Source organism: Leiobunum rupestre, chromosome 9 (genome assembly GCF_980474605.1).
Source record: "Leiobunum rupestre chromosome 9, qqLeiRupe1.1.hap1, whole genome shotgun sequence".
Taxonomy (NCBI): domain Eukaryota; kingdom Metazoa; phylum Arthropoda; class Arachnida; order Opiliones; family Sclerosomatidae; genus Leiobunum; species Leiobunum rupestre.
Genome location: NC_143392.1, coordinates 32,377,582 through 32,392,090, shown reverse-complemented (window position 1 = coordinate 32,392,090; position 14,509 = coordinate 32,377,582).

The following is a 14,509-nucleotide window of genomic DNA, read 5'->3' as shown; positions in this document are numbered from 1 at the left end:
GTTATAAAAAGATTTTAAATAAGAATGAATATTCATCGAAATAATATGATAATTTAATCCTACTTATGAAACCTTTTCCGGTATTGTTTTACTTGTTATTCCAATGCGTAAAAACACTAATATTAACCTTTTTTAACAAATAAAAACAGATTTTTAGTAGAAAACACTTTTTCTATAACTTTTTAATAAAAAAATAACCAAAACGAATTATGAAACATTTTAGCTAACATAAAAGTACTACCCACTTATCAAATTCACCCCTAAAGTTTTTGCGTCTGATTTTAAACCGGATAAATATTCTTAAGCGTTAGGTACTACGTGGCCTAGGACAAGCGCTCACTGCTCCTCGTAACGTATCCGTCCTAGCTTCCACAAGCCTTTGCTTCGAAACGGAGACAATGCCTTGTGGAAGGCAGGACGGATACGAAACAGAGAGCCAGTGGGCGCCTAGTCTAAAGCGCCACTAAACTTAAGTGGCGCTTTACACGTAGTACCCCAGGAATACGGAACAACTGCCGGTTGTCTGCTAGTTATCGCTCCCGTATATTTTTGGCAAATCAAATTCCGCGTAAGGTGTCTATTTCTGTATTATGTCTATGGTTCAATATTTACTAAAAAGACATACTCATTCAGATACATTATGTACTTATGATACAAGTCTAAGCTCTGACATTTGATTTTAGACTAAATTAGACTATTTTGTATATTTTCTTACATATATCGTTTTCAAATCTTTTTCATTTCCATCTTAAATTAACGCAAAACAAAAATAATTAATTTATCCCTTGGTTACATTTGTAACCCGTCTACTGGCGTTCGTAGATTACATTTTAACACGCATATAAATCTATCTACCGACATAATGTGGGATAAAAATAGCTAAATAACTTGAATCTAATAAAATGATGAATATGCACAGCTTACAAAATGGACACAGCCGTCGGAACTGGCAAATAACATCTCATTGGAGGCTAGCCAAAGGCAATTTGGCCAATACATAGTTTGCATCCCTACGTCATCAATGACGCAGTTCCAAGTATAGATATAAGAACCAAGAATAAATATTTAATTTGAGCAAGAATGAACGGTTCTTTGCCGCCATTTTGAAGGTGTAGATTTCTTAGTAAAACCAAGGTAAAACGGGAGGGTTAACAGTTTCAATCGTCTGTTTGCGGATTTTAATTATTTTCAAATGATTAAGGAATTATTTTCACGTTAAAAATGGTAATCTGCCTGGTTAAAAATTGTTCGAGTAGTTCAATTACCAAGGGAAAGCGAAAATTGTTTATTTTATTCGATAGTGAAGGTAATTGTAAAAAGGATGACCACAAAGGCCTAACTTTGATAAGCTTTGTTAACTTCTTTTCGTAGATATTTCTGTCGTAATTTGATATTTTATTTAAATAACCCGGCCTTAGAATCTTATCTGGCTTTGTTTAGGGCCCATTTAAAATTTTAAAGCATAAATCTAATACGTTTTGTAGCTTTGACGAGATTACCAACAAAATGGCTACCTATTTAGTAGCTACGCGCGAAATGGTTTGAATTTTTGATCGCCCTCCCAGTTTCCTTGGAGACCATAGGCCCCTCCCTTCTGTGCAAACTATGTATGACACTTAAAAACGTCAGGTGTTTTCTGGAGCATACACCTTTTTTCGTATATAAGACCATAGGTAGAATATCACAGCGGGGACTAAATTTAAAAATACTGTAACGGATAAATTAAATCCTTTGAAACCATTAAAAGGGAAATAAAATCCATATTTTATCGAAACTTAACCCCATTTTCAAAACTCGAGTTACGAAAACAAAAGGGTTAGAAATTTGTTATTAGAGGAAAGTTCAGCCGGTGTCGCAACATGCCCGATTTCTTGCCAAAATTGAGTTGAAATGGAGTGATGTTTCTGGGTACCTTTGACGTCAGCCGCGTGTAATACAAAGTTGAAAAAACCTGTTTCTTTTAAAAAAAAAATTCTGTCTTAGAAAGTTTTAAAAGGAAATAAAATAAGAGAAAAGATTATTAAAACATTATTTTACCGATTTAACAGAAATAAATGTATATTTTCCCTTAGAGTACGGGTTTGATAAATAGGAATTAATTTAAACTTTACAGTGGCGTAGTCTCGTTTATGTTTGGATGCGGTGAAAAAAATCTGTTTATTGCTTTCAAATTAGCAAACTGCATAAATATACAAAATGTGAACCGCACGTTGCACCGTTAGTTGTAATTTGGCCCGTATTATTTAATACGCGGAGGAAAATAGCGAGGGGCAGGTCACTTCCATTTTGGGTGCGTCTTAATCATAGTAAAATGAATAAATCAGGGTAATCAAAATTAAAAAATCTAATCACGATTTAAAGGAGATTTAATCATTCTAATCATGATCTAATCTTTTTAATCAGGATTTAATCATTTAAACGAAATTTAATAATTCTAATCATGATCTAGTATTTTTAATTAGATTTAATCATTTTAATCACGATTTAATCATTTTAATCACGATTTAATCATTTTAATCACGATTTAATCAATATAATCGGTCGAATAGAGTATTTATCATTAAAATCAAAATTAAAGTACGATTTAATCATACTAATCACGATATAATTTTTTAATCAGGATTTAATCATTTTAAACAGATTTAATCATTTTAATCAGATTTAATCATTATTAAATCAGATTTAATCATTTAATCATTATTAAATCAGATTTAAACATTCTAATCATGATTAAACGTGATTTAATCAACTTAATCGTGATTAACTTGTATTTAATCAAAATAATCACGATTAAATCGGATTTAATCTTTTGAGGGGTGCGTCGTTAATCAAAGAAGTGACCTGCCCCTCGGGAAATAGTTTATATTTATAAATATTATAATTTACGGGCTGCGAATGACAAAGACCGTATATAAACTGTTTAAAATTAAATGTTTAGAGGGTAAATTAACTTCGATTTTAAATAGTTTATGTAATCCCTTTTCGACAAGTCAAAAGCATCAACGTGGCTTTTCATAAAATAAGCAGTCCTTCAATTATATAATAACCTTAAGTAAGTTGGTACTACCAATAAAGGCGGGTAAACGGTATAGTCCGCTCGTAGGCCGTTTTGGAAAAGTGCCAAACAAAGAAAGGAAAACGCGCGAAACAAGACTTCGCGTTAAATCCTACTAGTTCCATTTCGAAATTCGGCCGGCGGTAGACGGTGATTTCTGGGAAAAGCAGGTACCAAAATAAAACCCGCGTTCACTTGTCGAGACGGCAGGCAGTCTCTCTCGGTTTACCCAAAAAGAAATTCCAAGTCCTACTTTATTATCGGTTTTAAATTTAGAGAGCGCATTTTATAGAGGTAGTTTTCAGTTTCCATATTATTTTTTCTCTCTAGGGTACCTCCAAACACGGAATTTGAGTGTTTAGGGAGCCATGAGGGAGCGGAATGTTTTTCCCACTTACAGAGGAGCTGATTTTCCAAGGGTTATTTGGGTTATGGCGAAACAAGTTGTTTCAGCTGCTCCAGCACGCGGCTGCCAGCCCGCAGTTACGTATTTTATAAAAGTTATTCCGTCCGTGACCATATTTCGAATAGAAGGGGGGGTAGTACAAAAATGTATCTGGTGGTGTTGGCGGTGGTAGGGGAAACGGAAATGCTAAGGGTAGTAAAAAAGCGGACGGGGGAGGGGGACCTATACATTATTCAATGGCGTGGAAAATACGAATAAGACGTCGCGTATGAAATTATATAAGTACCCGTTCCAATTATAAAATTGGTAATTAATTTTACAATTACTTTGGTTTAAAATAAGGCTGATAATAGACCTATTACAGTTTAGAGATAAACTTTTTCAGGTTAGATTTTAACGTTTGTATTTATACGCTAGCAGGGGCGTAGGAACCAAGGGGGGCAATGCCCCTCCCTATAATTTTGCTGGGAAATCTTCGAAATACTCAAATTCTCATTTTAAAAGCAAATAAAGCTTATAGAACCTCAAATGTGTTTAAATTTCAGTAAAAAGTACACATGCATTTGGAGAAGCTACACTCCATTAAAAATTCCAAACCATTCTCCAGACCCCTTTTCGTTTCTCTTTGCCCCCTCCAACTTCTAGAACGTTCCTACGCCCCTGTACACTAGATAGCACCAATTCAAGCTTTTACAATGGAAGGTAATAAAAACTGTTTTTCCATTTTAACACTAACCGAGGGGCTAATCATTCTCTGAAAATCTGTACACCGATTACGTAAATATGAAAATGAGTACAGCCTTTGGTAGTGCTAAATCTGTACTCACTTACGTAATCATTTTAGTGCAGTCAAAGCTACAGGCTTGTACACCGATTCCGGGAGTGGTCAGCCCCTCGACACTAACACTACGATGCAAAACTTTAAACAAAATTTTGACTCGGGAAAAATTTTGAACACAAAATAATAATATTTAAATCGGTTTTTATATAATTTATTATATTTTAAAGAATTTAATTTCTACGTTTTAGACAGTGTCTGTTGTCTAATGGGTTAACCTCTGTGAAAGAGTATTCTCCCTTGTCAAATGCGTATAGTTCTATAACAACGAAATATGGTTTTATCAATGCCACACTCAAATGTACCATATTAAAATTAGGACATACAATCCTACAGCTCGCGTAAGCGGTCGAACTTTGCTTACGTGGACAGCGTATGTTTCAAGATGGCGTTGAAGATTGCATTTTTTCCATTTATATACACAGCTTGTACCTCGCAAGACAGAGCGAAGACAGATACCACTGCGGGGGGGGGGCGGGACTTGGAGAGGTCAAGGCTGAATGAACGGCTTCCCAGTTCACCACTCTCGAAGCTACTTTCGAACACCGATGGAAAAGACGGTCTTGTAACCTTCAGGGATACGTTTTCCAGAGATCCACGACCATAACAAATACAGAGACTATCACCCCCCACATTGTTCCTTCCCCCACACTACTAGGGCCGAAATTTCAGTCCAAAAATAGGGAAGACCCGACTTTGGGAGGGGGCGAGATAGTGTTTACAAACAAAGCTGCACCGAGAATGTTTTTCTAACAAGTGCTGATGAAGAGGAAAATATGCCGTTTCCATGTTTGTCGAAAAGTGATAAAAACAGCATTCGATACGGTACGATTGTATACGTGTTTACTTCGCAGTACGACGAATATAAAAGTTATTATTTTCGAAGGTTGGATAATATTAACAATTGATACTTATATTGAAATATAATGTTTTCCCCGAGGGGCAGGTCACTTCTTTGATTAACGACGCACCCCTCAAAAGATTAAATTCGATTTAATCGTGATTATTTTGATTAAATTCAACGTAATCATGATTAAGTTTATTAAATCACGGTTAATCATGATTAGAATGTTTAAATCTGATTTAATCATGATTAAATGATTAAATCTGTTTAAAATAATTAAATCCTGATTAAAAAAATTAGATCATGATTAGAATGATTAAATCGTACTTTAGTTTTGATTTTAATGATAAATTATCGATTCGACCGAATATATTGATTAAATCGTACTTTAGTTTTGATTTTAATGATAAATTATCGATTCGACCGAATATATTGATTAAATCGTACTTTAGTTTTGATTTTAATGATAAATTATCGATTCGACCGAATATATTGATTAAATCGTACTTTAGTTTTGATTTTAATGATAAATTATCGATTCGACCGAATATATTGATTAAATCGTGATTAAAATGATTAAATCTAATTAAAAAGATTAGAGCATGATTAGCATGATTAGATGATGATTAGAATGATTAAATCTCGTTTAAATGATTACATCCTGATTAAAAAGATTAGATCATGATTAGAATGATTAAATCCTGATTAAAAAGATTAGATCATGATTAGAATGATTAAATCTCGTTTAAATCGTGATTAGAATTTTAATCTTGATTACCCTGATTTAATCACGATTACCCTGATTTAATCACGATTACCCTGATTTAATCACGATTACCCTGATTTAATCACGATTACCCTGATTTAATCATTTTACTATGATTAAGACGCACCCAAAATGAAAGTGACCTGCCCCTCGGTTTTCCCTTTGTCTACTATGGCCGCCAAAGCTTAATTGGTTTATTATACAGGGTGTTTCAAAAGGATAGGCAAAATTTTTAATGAGTTGTAGGAGGTGAGTTGAGAAGTATGCCTGTTTTTTCCTATTTTCCGTCGATGAGTTTAAAGAGCGGTAGAGAGCTTCAAAGTGTGGCCTACTATAGCCCCGGGAAGTAGTCTGCAACAAGCGCTAAACCAAGCAGCAGGGACTTTAAATACTGTTTAAGTTTACTTTTTTACGCTGGTTACCTCGATTGGTTTACAAAGTCCTTTTTTACCTATCACACAAACCCAAACCTTAAGGTTCGCGTTTCCCTGCTGCAAATAAAATAAATATTTATTTTCCCTTTGAAATACAAATCCCTTTTATAACAGGGAGGAAATCATTTACTGGATTCTCTGTGTGGTTTTGCGCTTGTTGAAACCTACTTCAAGGGGCTAGTAGGCTACACTTTGAAGCTCTCTGGCGCTCTTTTAACTCATCGTAGGAAAATGGGGAAAAAACAGGCATACTTCTCAACTCACCCCCTACAACTCCTTCAAATCTTTGCATAACCTTTTGAAACTTCATGATTCAATTTAAGGTTTAATTTACAAACGAGCTAATTCTGATTTAGAAGTGTTTTAACTATAATTTTAACAAATAATGAAGTTTAATAAGAAAACCGAAAAATGAAGGTAAAATATTTATAATGATATTTACAAATATATTAAACATTAGTAGGCTATTGCATCTCTACAGGAAAAACTGTTGGAATTTGTAATATAGAGGTTTGTTTATTAAAGTCATTCGAGCATTTGTTTTACAGATTTCTATACATTGGACTCGTTTGAAAAACCCTTGGGCTTTTGGACAATTGCCTGCGAAAATAACCTTTTTACATTCACCACTTTTAAATACAGGTTTTTCTCCTTATTCACGGAAAACTTTACATTATTATTGATTGCGTAAGTTAGGCGTATGTGGAATCGGTCACGTCAGCCGCGTTTAAGATAAATTAAGAACTAATTATAAAATCCAGTACGCTAATTTCGTTAATCGATATAATAATTATGTAGAATACGTAATATAATATATTTATAATATTTAATATATTTAAAGTTTTATAACTTATTTAATATGAAATATAATATATTTAATTAATAGGAAATATAATACATTTAATTAATATGAAATATAATATGTTTCATTAATATGAAATATAATATATTTAATTAATAGGAAATATAATATATTTAATTAATATGAAATATAATATGTTTAATTAATATGGAATATAATGTTTAATTAATATGAAATATAATATATTTAATTAATATGAAATATAATATATTTAATTAATATGAAATATAATATATTTAATTAATATGAAATATAATATATTTAATTAATATGAAATATAATTTATTTAATTAATATGAAATATAATTTATTTAATTAATATGAAATATAATTTATTTAATTAATATGAAATATAATTTATTTAATTAATATGAAATATAATTTATTTAATTAATATGAAATATAATTTATTTAATTAATATGAAATATAATATATTTAATGTATGTAGTATGAAATAAAATTTGATTAATATGTATTAAATTAACTTCTGATATAATATATTTAAAGTATGTATTAAATTAACTTCTGATATAATATATTTAAAGTATGTATTAAATTAACTTCTGATATAATATATTTAAAGTATGTATTAAATTAACTTCTGATATAATATATTTAAAGTATGTATTAAATTAACTTCTGATATAATATATTTAAAGTATGTATTAAATTAACTTCTGATATAATATATTTAAAGTATGTATTAAATTAACTTCTGATATAATATATTTAAAGTATGTATTAAATTAACTTCTGATATAATATATTTAAAGTATGTATTAAATTAACTTCTGATATAATATATTTAAAGTATGTATTAAATTAACTTCTGATATAATATATTTAAAGTATGTATTAAATTAACTTCTGATATAATATATTTAAAGTATGTATTAAATTAACTTCTGATATAATATATTTAAAGTATGTATTAAATTAACTTCTGATATAATATATTTAAATAATAAAATTTAAAAAATAAGCAAAAATTTATATTTCTAGCGGCTTATTGCATGTTTAAAATTTCGACGTTTCAGACTGCTTCGAACTATTACAAAGTCTGTTTTAAATTATTATTACAGCATTACAATAATAATTTCAATAAATAAATACATACATAGGCCTAAATAGAGATACTATTTTGCAATTTGTTTAACTTATGAATTATCCCAAAATGGTTACGAATAATTATAATAAAATGGTAAATAAATTCGGCTATTATTAACTAAAAGGGTCATATAGGCGTGGGCTACGGCTAGATAAAAAACGTTAACACTCCCAAATTACAGATAAAACACGAGTAGAGAGAGATAGATAAGTATCACGATTATATTCTGAGATATTTTATTATCTCAGATAAAACAAAAACTCTCCGTGAAAAAATACAATAATACACCTTGAAACCGCCCACCTCTACCAAAATACAATTACGTTAAAAGTAACAGCAGAAAATGAGCTACCCCTCCCTAATCCAGGTTACTCCTTAGCACAGACGCGCAGTAAATACATATTTCAGCTCCTTCCTCGGAGGTAACGCCGTTAGAGGTCCGTTATTAACTACCAGATGGGTCTGGCAGTTTGAAACGTAAATATTTCAAAATATCCCATAAAACGGGAAATATATTTTGTTGTGAATTTTTCCTGAGTTGACCTTTTGACTACAGATTTTACGTAAAACAAGGGTTTTGTTGTACTAAATATATATTTATTTCCTTCCCACTGAAAAATTAAAATCGTCTAGAATAAATAAAATGTTTTGTCAGCAATTTGTGATAAGGTCTATGTAATAAAATAGGCCTCCGATTAGATGAAAAATAGTAAAAAACCTTAGCAAGGAATTAATTTGTTAGACAATCACAGCAAATGTTATTGGAACCATGAATAAAACGATATTCTTTTTAGAACCCATTAGACTACCTTGGCGGGCAAGTCTCCGAGGTCATCCCGACGAGCCCTATAATTCAAAATAGACTTGAGGGCCCATAAATAAAATTAAAAATAGGCTATAGCAGTGGCGTACCGAGGCGCTGTGGCAGCCGGTTCATTAAGACTGTTAAATACTAAATTTTTCACGCACATTAATTCGAAACGTCAAATGCATCTAGAGTACCTTTAGGAAAACGACTTTTGACGGGTTGCGTTCTCCTTGTGTCGGGTGCTGTGTTTGTTGCTCCTAGATGGCAATAAATAAAAAGGTTCAATGTATTTTCGTTCGAGGGGGCAACACTGACGTACACTCTGTGGAATCTAGGCGATTTCTCGGCCCATTCGGATATATTATTAGGGGCGTTTGTTAAAAAAAATGGCTTATTACACGAGCTAATTGCGTTAACCCCGTTTGTTACGAAATTTTTGCCAATTTTCTTGAACGTAGCTGCGAACACGCGCGTAGGATGGTGGATGGATGGGGATTTTATTATGGCGAATGTAAAACCGGATGTTTACGAATTCATTACTCCGTCGCAGGGGGTAGTGTACGCCAGAGACAGCCGGGCATTGGAATTACAGGGGGGGCACCATAGAGACCGCGATTGGGAGAGAGAGAGAGAGGAGGGGGTAGCGACCCCACCGTTTTTCTTGCCTTTTTTAGTCTAGCGCGTCGTAGATAGCACCGGAATTATACTCCGATGAAAGGACAAATTACATAAATATTGTTTTGGTTGGCACCATTGGAAAAAAGTTATAAGTGGTATCTGCAAACAGGGATGGTATAGAGAGGGTTTTCCGCCTCGTCGCGGTCTGCTCTAGGAATAGCGAGTCATCTTTCTAGTGGAGATGGAGGTTAAACTTAGCCGAATAATTTTTATAATTAAATTAACATGAAATTAAAAAATAATTAAATTAATGTTGAATTAACATTAAATTATAATTCGTAATTTAATTAATGTTGAATTAACATTAAATTAAAATTCGTAATTTAATTAATGTTGAATTAAGAAATTAATTAATATTAAATTAAGAAATTAATTAATATTAAATTAATTAATTAATTAATATTAAATTAAGAAATTAATTAATATTAAATTAAGAAATTAATTAATATTAAATTAAGAAATTAATTAATTTTAAATTAAGAAATTAATTAATATTAAATTAACAAGAAATTAATTTTAAGAATTTAATTAATATTAAATTAACATGAAATTAATTTTAAGAATTTAATGAATATTAAATTAACACGAAATTAATTTTAAGAATTTAATGAATATTAAATTAACATGACATTAATTTTAAGAAATTAATTAATATTAATTTAACAAGAAATTTATTTTAAGAAATTAATTAATATTAATTTAACAAGAAATTTATTTTAAGAATTTAATTAATATTAAATTAACATGAAATTAATTTTAAGAATTTAATTAACATGAAATTAATTTTAAGAATTTAATTAACATGAAATTAAGTTTAAGAATTTAATTAACATGAAATTAATTTTAAGAATTTAATTAACATGAAATTAATTTTAAGAATTTAATTAACATGAAATTAATTTTAAGAATTTAATTAACATTAAATTAACATTAAAGTACAATTATGAAAGAAATTAATTTTAAGAATTTAATTAACATTAAATTAACATTAAAGTACAATTATGAAAGAAATTGATGTTCAAATATGATTACTGTGTTTTTAGTACCTTTTCATATAAAAAATCATGTAGATGGCGATTTAAGCACCGGACTATATTTGGCCTTTTGGCGACGTGTTTATGGATGGCTGGAAGGACGACGAAAGTGCCGCAGTTGTTTCCTAACAAAGGAAGAAAGGAAATAGGCCTACGCCGGGGAATTTATATTTTTATCATTATCGTCTCCATTGAAGGTTAGCAAAATGGAGCTATTTCTGTTTTTAGATATATTGGAAACCTGGATATTTTTGTGATTATCTCCGCAACAACAACATACCGACTAGTTTCGATTCAAAACAACTATTGTAAACACCAGAATGCGATCATCAATTTGCTGTTATCTATATTATATTATTCAAAAAAAAACTTCCATCAAAGCTAACAATAATATTTACATCAAATGACCCAAACATTGAAGTAAGCCAGGGAGGTAATAAAAAAGGTCACGAATAAATTGGCATTTAACTCTATCAGAAACGTCCTGTTTTGTTCTGTCTATTATCCTGAAAATAACTAGCAATTATGCTGTAACTATTTCGATTAAAAATCGAGGGGCAGGTCACTTCCATTTTGGGTGCGTCTTAATCATAGCAAAATGATTAAATCAGGGTAATCGTGAGTAAATCAAGGTAATCAAGATTAAAAATTTTAATCGATTATAAAATCTAATCACGATTTAATGAATCTAATCTTTTTAATCAGGATTTAATCATTTAAACAGATTTAATCATTTAAACAGATTTAATCATTTAAACAGATTTAATCATTTAAACAGATTTAATCATTTAAACAGATTTAATCATTTAAACAGATTTAATCATTTAAACAGATTTAATCATTTAAACAGATTTAATCATTTAAACAGATTTAATCATTTAAACAGATTTAATCATTTAAACAGATTTAATCATTTAAACAGATTTAATCATTTAAACAGATTTAATCATTTAAACAGATTTAATCATTTAAACAGATTTAATCATTTAAACAGATTTAATCATTTTAATCATTTTAATCACGATTTAATCAATATAATCGGTCGAATCGAGAATTTATCATTAAAATCAAAACTAAAGTACGATTTAATCATACCAATCACGATATAATTTTTTAATCAGGATTTAATCATTTTAATCAGGATTTAATCATTTTAATCAGGATTTAATCATTTTAATCAGGATTTAATCATTTTAATCAGATTTGATCATGATTAAATCAGATGTAAACATTCTAATCAGATTTAAACATTCTAATCATGATTAAACGTGATTTAATCAACTTAATATTGATTAAACGTGATTTAATCAACTTAATATTGATTAAACGTGATTTAATCAACTTAATCTTGATTAAATTGAATTTAATCAAAATAATCACGATTAAATCGGATTTAATCGTTGGAGGGGTGCGTCGTTAATCAAGGAAGTGATCTGCCCCTCGTTAAAAATCCAAAAATATTAAATTTGACGCGATTTTTGGCCTTTTAAAAAACTTGTTTTCCCATACAAGTTCTGCTCTCTCTGGAAAAATCCTAAAATGACGTCCCTGAAGTAAACACTCAATATTTATTTTCAAAAGGGAGTACCTAACGCCACATAAACCTGGTGGCAAATTAAGTGATCCATTGTAAATATGGAAATTCAAATAAAAAAAAGAAAACAAATAATTTCCCCGTACGAATATTAACTACGTGTACCAATTTTCGCCCGAAATATAATTTGAAATAACGAGTTTAAATAGTGGGAAACAAATCTTCAAAATAACGTTTCAAATACGTGATAATATCTTTTTACCCCAGAATATGAAAATAAGCTGACCCGTCTCCTAAACGCTTCATACGAATATTTTCCACGTCTCACTAAACGACTTAAAACAACAAGATTCAACCGTGACTACCCGCCATGTACCGCGAAAAATTGAAAATCTTCCAAAATATTTCTCTAAAAATTCCGAAATACGCGAGACGAAAGGAAGAGGGGGGGGGGATAATTTTACCCTTCAGCCGTAGGCGTTCTCCGCCATTCCAAAACGAAACTACAATCCTCGTTCCTATCGTATTAAGAATATACGGTAGAGAATTTCGCGGGTATTGAGAGGTATAAAAGGAGTGAAACGCCAGGGAAAAAACCAGTTGCGTTTATACTTTGTAGCAAGTATTTAAACAGGTTAACGGAGAATACGTGACTGCAGCTACAGCTTTTGTTTTTTATGATTACACGAAGATATTCTCCGCCTACAGAGAGACAAAGCATGTTATCGTGTTGGAGTGTCTTCCCCCTTACCGGTAGAAAGGGGGGGAAATATTACGCTTGGTAAGCCGGAGGGGCGTGGTTTTTCACAAAGGGAATGACTAACATATTCTCCGTCCACCCGTATATATTCTTATTTGTAGAAATCGCGTTATAAAAGATTTTAGGAATGTGGGTTGGGGTTAGAGGAAAAACTAACTCAGTGGAGTTGATGAATTTGTGTTTGTATTGGAATGGAAAAAATATAGCATATACGCGAAGGAAGCCCGTCCGTAACGACGGTAACGTTGTTCCGGTTGCCTGCTATAAAGCAACGACTTGCGTGTTTTATTTTCATATTTTTGTTTTCACACTTTGTTGACGCGCGGCTTATAAACAAAACGGCTGAGTAGTTACGGATTTATTGTTTAAAGCGTTTTTATAATTTGTTGTTTCGAAGAGCATCCCATTTTACCAGTTCCGACTGCCTAAATATTTAACTCGTCGGTAATGGCTGTTATGGCCTTCAAAATTAAAAAGAGTTTCCCTCAGGTTATTATCGAATGATAATTAAAATTACATTTAAATTGTTTGAGAATATTTATAGCGGTGCATTACTAGTCATATTTAAAAGATATAAATACTGTAGAGGTGTGCAAATACCATTTTTTGGGGATCGAATCGAATATCAAATATTTTTTCAAGGCACGTCAAATATCAAATCGAATATTTATAACGTCAAATAATTTGGTCGAATATATTTAGAGCAAAATTTTAAGCCAGTTAACTGATCAAATACCAAATAGTATTTCGAATACCAAAAAATTCGACGTATTTGGTTTTGAAATAACCAAATAGTTTGCATATTTGTCAAAAACTAAAAAAGTAATTGAAATCACTGTTCATTTTACTTGCAATAGTAAAATACTAAACAAAATTTATAATATATATTTTATTTTATTTAATAAATTTAAACTATAAAACAAAACTTTTTCAAAGAAAACTTTTACAAACAATATTTAAAATTCACATTTTTAAAGTTTAACTACCCCAGCGTTCTCCTCTGATGGCCTTGAAACTCAACAAATTAGAAAAAGATCCGCGGTTATTCGACCAGTTGGCAAACTATTTGAAAATACCAAATACTTTTATCCTATCTTTTCGAATATTCGACTATTTGATCAAGAAAAACGAATATATTCGATTTGGTATTCGATCGAATTATTTGGTCTAACCAAATATTTTGCACACCCCTAATAAATAGTGATTCTATTGAGCCAGTTTTTCTGAAAAATTCCATATTAACAGAAGTATAATTTGGTAAGGAAACCACGCGGGGCTGTCATATTGAAGTTTTTGAAATGCATCCAATCCAGGTAGAGTTACCGGTTTAAATATTTATTTTCTTAAATTGAAATGCGCAACCAGCGTGGAATTTTTAGTA